Source organism: Camellia sinensis, chromosome 3 (genome assembly GCF_055761805.1).
Source record: "Camellia sinensis isolate YWXY chromosome 3, ASM5576180v1, whole genome shotgun sequence".
NCBI classification, from domain to species: Eukaryota; Viridiplantae; Streptophyta; class Magnoliopsida; order Ericales; family Theaceae; genus Camellia; species Camellia sinensis.
In genome coordinates, this window is record NC_138963.1 from 123728658 (window position 1) to 123736073 (window position 7416).

The window sequence follows — 7416 nt, forward strand, 5'->3', positions numbered from 1 at the left end:
TTATTAATTTTTTTGTAATATTTTGGTCATTTTTTTTAAATTTTTATATACATCTAATTTAGATGTACTCAAAAAATTAAAAAAAAATGTGAAGAAGTCTTTAAAATATTTAATAAAGACTACAAAATACAAATATATATATATATATATATATATAAATCAATTCATTTTTTGTATTTATTAAATTTTACAAATATTTTACTTTATGAGCACATCTAGCTTAAATGCATTTAAAAAATAAAAATAAAAAATTAATCAAAATACTTAAAAGTCACTCAAAATAAAAATATATACGTATATGAATTAAAAAAAAATCTAAATATGATTTTAAAAATTAGATAACGAAACATTTTGTATTTTTCTCTTATTTGGGAAATTTGATCAAAATCCCCTCATAATAAAACTTTAATGCATTAACGATAAGTACAAAAAAAAAATAATTAAAAAATCCAACACATACCACTATGATGAAAGTATTAAATTTTAAAATAATATAGCTTTCAATTTATATGTCAGTTTTTAACAAAATTAGTATTTTTAGAATCCTTTCATTAAGATCTATCAAATAAGGTCCATGTTGACTATGAAATTCTTAAAAAATAAATAAATAAATACATAAATAAATAATTATTATCTTCAAAATTGATATAAACAGCAACATATTACTCTGATTCACAGTAATATATTACTCTGATAATATTATCCAAGGAAAAATTAATATTTTACTTTGTCCTTACTCAATTATACGTCTCCTCCTTAAGGAATTTGTAAAGCAAAATAAATTAGACTGTCATTTTTAACAAACAAAAGTCCAATAGAGATTTTAACTAAATTTCCCTTTTTATTATTCCCAATACAAAATGTGAGTCTCATTTCTTCATTAATCATATCAATAGTGACTTTTTTTTTTTTTTATAATTGTATGTTCGAATCAATTTTCACACATCTCAATAAAAATCAATCTAATTGTCTACTTGCAGGGCCCATTGAAAGTCAGAGCAAACGTAATGTATGAACTGACTCTAAGAAATTTATTGAGGCTAACAAGTGTTAAATTTGAAAACTAGAAAAGCACACTCCCAAAACTCAAAAGTTATTTTTAAATTTTTTTTATTAACGAGTAAACTCATCAAATATGTCTCCCGCCGACTTCGGAATCAACTACCTAATGTCGGTTAATCGGAGTAGGATGAGGGACAAACTTTGGGTGTGTGCACGAACTCTACAATACACACACTATTTCAATCAGAGAGTGCAATTGACAAGATTCGACCCAACACAAAAATCCTAAATATAGGTTGTCCAACACTTGGAGAATCATCCTAGGACCACCGTACCAAACCCCTAAGAATTAGTTCGAAAAAAAATGTGAAATCTAAAATATCAAGACTTATACCTCAAAACCTTACCAAAATGTCACAATTCCGTAAGTTTCAAAACTCAAGTTATGCCCACTAAAGAGTAATGATTGAGATCTCCACTTCCACAAGACCCGACAAGACTCTACAAATATAAATCACTTATGATATGGATCCTACACATACAATAGTGAGCCCTACACATATATAAAAAGTCAGAATCAATTTGAAAGTGTGGAGCTCATTCTTAAAAGATCTCAAATATTTTTTGTCTACTTAATTAAAGCGGGGATCGTCAAAGGGGGACCAAACATTTTCCACTTACTGAATTAGCACGTTGAGGTTGACATCATTAGTGACTTACCACTTGGCTAGGACAATTGAATAACTTTTGAAAAATAATTATTCCGTTATTATTATATTAACAACAAAATAAAACGAGTATATTTCTGTACGGGGAGGAAATAATTCTCCTCGTATAATCCTGTTGACCCAATCCACGCTCCTCCGTACGACGTCGCTTTATCACCTGTTAAACACAAACGTGAGCTAGCCGGCGGGTGTGTGCCGGAAACTTCTCCGATGCCTAAGTCAGAAAACTTGACAAATAGACAAAGCTCTATGTTCTCAGAAAAGATTGTGTTCAATTACCTCCTCCAGGGTGGTGTTTGTGGGCTTTTATAAGTTTCCCGTGGCACAATCCTGGTAGGACTTGTATTTCTCCATGCAGAGTCCTCCTAGGATTCATTCTCCTAAGGATAATGCTTATCCTTTTACACCCTCCCCCACTGCTTAAACCAAGTGGGATGGTTTTCTCCATGGCCGAACTACCACATGACCGAAATAACACTGGCTATGCTGAGCCACATAGAAGGCCGAACTATCCTTAGCTCGGTCTTCTCCTCTAACTCATTACTTCGGCTGCCCTTGTTCAACCTTGGTGCGCTTAGATCAAACTTCCAAATAGCAAGTTCTGACTGACCTAACCAGAGTATGTCACGACCGGACTAATTTCGAAGCCGGTCTTCCCAGAACATACTGCGACCGGACTAACTCTGAGACCGGCCTAACTCCGAGTTGCCTCTGGACCGGAGTAGCTTTACTCCTCCTTGGGCCGAAGCAACTATCTCTTCTTGAGCCGGAATAAACCCACCGCCTTGGGCCGAAGTAACTTTGTCTCCCCAAGGCCGGAGTAACCTTGCCTTCTAGGCCGGAGTATTCAGTACGGCCTTTTTACCTAGTCCTCTGCGTTTTGGGCCTCAAAACCCAACTCGAAGCTCGGCCCAATTTTTCCCAAAAATTACCCTCTCAATTGCCCCTTAATTTCATCTGTGCAACATGATTGGGATTACCAGCCTTCTGGCCGAGCTAGAATTTGTTACGCTTTTTCAGCCGAGCTAAAAAACCCTTTAGCCTTTCCAGCCGAGCTAAGTTTACCTCGGGTATCACTATGTACGGTCAAAACGTCTCTTCAATCATAGCGACTGTAACGCTTCCCATTCCAGTGCCACGTGGCAAGCTCTGATAAGCTGTGCCCAACTGTCACGCCGTCCTTCAGAATTTTTGTACTGTTCCCGCTTCTTTTTGCCGCCTTTTTCTCTCTCCCTTTTACACAAAACAGCCCTTTCGATTCTAGAATCATTTACTCTACTGTTTTCACCTTCTTTCTGTATCTCTACTTCTTCCACACTCGAGCTTGTGTTGAGCTTGTGTTCTTTTCTTGCTGCCACCGTTTCCGACTCCAGTCTTCTTTCTCTCTTCTCTGGTAAGAAAATCTAACCATCTTGCGATTTTTTGTTTGTTTTACCATTCGTTTCTGTTTTGTATGCTTTTTGCAAACATTTTTCTCCATTTGTCTGTTTTGCTTTCGTACTTTTACGAAGAAACCAGTAGAACTCCATGTATGTATAAACTATTATGTAGAAAACCAGTCTTAGATCCAAAATCACATAGTAACCGAACTAGGATCCTGTTTGCCCCCACAGGTAGATCTCTGTAGGCAAGAACCGAACTAGAACTTAAATGCTTCAATGGGTTACCAGAGCCTGACTCACTTTAGCCGAAATAAGACCACCAAATTTTGAATATAGGAAACTAGGAACTTCGGCTATCAACCGAACTAAGCTTTTGGGGCCAAGCCGGTCTTCTTGGTTCCTAAACCGAACTCAGAAAGCCGCCCCTAGAAGCTTAACCGAAGTAACTTTATTCATTCCACAACTGATTTAGGCCTTGGGGCTAGACCAGCTTTCTTTAGTTCATTAGGCCGAACTCAGAAAGCTGCCCCTAGACGATAAACCGGTCTAGTCTGCTCAAGACCGAGCTAACAAACCTTTTGATAAACCGAGGTAGAACCAGCCCCCTAAGCCGAAGTAGGATTTGCATATCTTGCTTATAATTTGTAGCGCGGTCCAACGATCTGTGCTTAACCCCTTTGTTTTCTACCTTGCAGACTTAGGTTGCCCAGGCATTCCTGCGTGTGCTCAACCGAGCTACTGAGACTAATTTTTGTACCGAAATAATTTATTCATAAATTACACAACAAATGGGTAAGTATAGATATTTAGTCGAAACCCCTGGTGGCATGGCCGAATTTAGGCAAGATTACCAGATTCCTGATGATGTCCAACTGGTGTTGGCCAAGAAAGATGCCACTCCCTGGGACAATGAAGGCTTCGTCCCATTTACCCTTCAATCCATAATAGAAACCGGACTGCGGTTTCCCGTCCAACCACTGATTTGTGAGTTCCTTAGGCAGACTAGGTTATGCCCCACCCAGCTGTCCACCAATACATACCGTATTATCATGGGCATAGCCGCCCTAAACCACCAAACCGGTTTAAACCTTGGCCTTGCCGAAATATTCCATCAGTATTCCATCGGCTCGAAGAATGCTGGGTGGGTCTACTACCTTAGGATTCGCCGCCGCCGAGAGAAGATAATTAAGCACACACCGGACAAAGACCTTAATGATGATGACTTCTTCTGGGTCTCTGGGAATTTTGAGGATTTTCAAGCTCAAATTCCTGGCCGACCTATAAATTGGAAAATGGGAGAGCCTGGTAATTTTACTTCGGTCTTCTGTTTTGTGTGTTATCTCGGTTGTTTAGTCTATTAGCCGAACTAACACTTCTCTTCTTTGCAGATTTCGCCCATCTCCATTCCTTGTATAGCTATCCCAACCTCGGAGTTTTGCGAGCCGCATTTCGGGTTAAAGAAAGAGGTTGGGCCAAGCTTCTAAATTTTGAGCCGACCTACCGGTATAGCGGTCGCCGCAAAGCAAAGGTAACCGATTTTCTTCTCGAGGAAGCACCGGAGCCGGACCCAACTTTGCCCGAGATAAGACTTGTCCCTCTAACAGCAGAAGAAGAGATGGCGAAAAGGAGCAGAGTTAGGGCCCTTCTCACCGAAACGACTAGGCCCGAAGTAACGCCTCCCAGTCAATCGCAGCCTGCCGTTGTCGCCCTCCCTTCCCAACAGCCATCCTCTTCCCGCCGAACCAAACGTGCCCGCACTGCTGAACCCGAACGAGTTTTGGTTGATGAAGAACCTGTCATTCAGCCGAGCTTACCATCAAGCCCTCGACCGGAGTCTTCCGACCGGACCATCAGTTGCTGGGCACCGAAGCTATCTTTCAACGACCGAGACATTCTGGAAACAGACTCGGTTGTTGCTGAGAAAGACCACCTGTTGGCCATCAACCTGGCCAAGAGTGTGTGTCTGCCTAAAGATATGGAGCATCACCACAAGCAGTTAACCACCGAGCTGAAGTCCATCCGGTCAGCCACCAAATCAATGATTCTGGTAAGTAACTTCGGTCGCATTTCTGTTTTTCTACTCAACTTTTTCTTCGGCTAAATTGAGGTTGTTGCTTTGTCAGGCCATCCAGAAAAATCAAATCACCCATAGGAAGGTGCTGGAGCTGAGGAAAGTGACTAGGCAAGCAGGGGCAGAGGCAGAGGCGAAATCGGCCGAACTAGAGGAGGCCAGAAAGGAAATGGCCGAACTCCGAGGTGAGGTCGGTCGTTTGACCGGAATGGTTAGTTCGGCCGAGGCCGAAAAACAAAAGACTGCCATTGTGCTGAAGGACAAGTACTTGCGTGAGTTGTTAAAACTTGAAAGAAAGAAGGATGCCGAAATAAAGGAGAAGGTAAAAGAGGCTGACAAGCAGGGCTTCAAGAGGGCAGAGGATGCTTACGCCCAACAATGCAATGCTGCCAAGGATCTTTTCTTTAAGTGCGGCTGGAGGGGAGCCGTTGAGAAGCTCGGTCATGATCCTCAGACCGAGGTTTTCAACCCTCCAGCCTACTTCATACCGAACTCCCTGATGGAATATGCCAAGGCCATGCAACAGCAGTTCCTTGAGGGCTCAGATGATGAAGATTCTGATGAAGACTCTGCCCCTGGGGATACTTCGGTTGTGAATATGGATCAGATAGATCGGCCCGAGTCCAGAGTGGAAGATCTGACTATTGAACAGCCAAATGAAACTGTGGCTCCGGTCGATACCACTGTTCTGACTGAAGGAGTCCTGCCGCCAGAGACCGGTCTTCCAGCTGACACTGATGCTGTCTTTGATGCCGAGATAGATGAACTTTTCTCTTAAATTTGTACTCTTTTCTTTGTAACCGAACTAAGCCCCCTTGTAATGACTTCTCTTTGAATGAAAATTTTACTGCAACTCTTATTCTGGTTGTGATATGTATACTTGTACTTTATAATGCCTTCACTTACTTTTGTTTCGGTTTTAGGTGGGTTAAACTATACTTGCCAGCCAACCACTCCTTAGCCGAAATAATTACTTCGGCTGAGGAGTACACAGTGTTGGTTCATTTCAGCCAACGACTCTTCAACCATACACTTACTTCGGCTGAAGAGAAACAAGTGTTGGTTTATTCCAGCCAACCACTCTTCAGCCATACACTTACTTCGGCTGAAGAGTAACAAGTGTTGGTTTATTCCAGCCAACCACTCTTCAGCCATACACTTACTTCGGCTGAAGAGTAACAAGTGTTGGTTTATTCCAGCCAACCACTCTTCAGCCATACACTTACTTCGGCTGAAGAGTAACAAGTGTTGGTTTATTCCAGCCAACCACTCTTCAGCCATACACTTACTTCGGCTGAAGAGTAACAAGTGTTGGTTTATTCCAGCCAACCACTCTTCAGCCACACTTACTTCGGCTGAAGAGTAATAAGTGTTGGTTTATTCCAGCCAACCACTCTTCAGCCATACACTTACTTCGGCTGAAGAGTAACAAGTGTCGGTTTATTCCAGCCAACCATCGAAGTTAGTTTTTCCAGCTAACTTAAAGTATTTGGTTATTCCGACCAAATGTCCTGCAGCCTGGATCCTTATCCAGGGCTTAGGAAGGGTGTTGGTTTATTCCAGCCAACCCCTAAGTTAGTTTTTCCGGCTAACTTAGAATGAAAATGCTTGCAATGTGCCTAATCTTTACTAATGTTAACTTTTACAAGGAACAACTTGTGATAAAAAGAATTTCTCGTTTTATTGAAGGAAGAGGAAATTACATATGTTTGAAAAAGAAAAAGCTAAAAGTAAAATAACTTGAGATTGGCCGTATTCCATGGCCTAGGGATTGCCTTGCCATCCTTGTCTTCTAGGTGGTATGCCCCTTTGCCTGCTAATCCAACCACCTTATAAGGACCTTCCAAATTTGGGCCTAACTTGCCGTCTCCTGGGATTAAGGTGTTTCCCATTACTTTGCGTAGTACCCAATCCCCAATCTTGAATTGTCTTGGATGAACCTTTTTGCTGTATTTTCTGATTAACTCTCGTTGGTATGAGGCGATGTGGACTAGCGCTCTTTCTCTTCTTTCTTCTGCAAGGTTGAGTTCAAAGGCTATGGCTTCTCCATTTAAGTCTGGATCAAAATTTTCGCTTCGAATTGTGGGGAGGCCAACTTCTAGTGGGATTACTGCCTCCATTCCATAGGCTAAGAAGAATGGTGTTTCTCCAGTTGATCGCCGAGGTGTGGTGCGGTAAGCCCATAAAACATGAGGAAGTTCGTCCGCCCACTTGCCTTTTGCTTTCTCTAGCC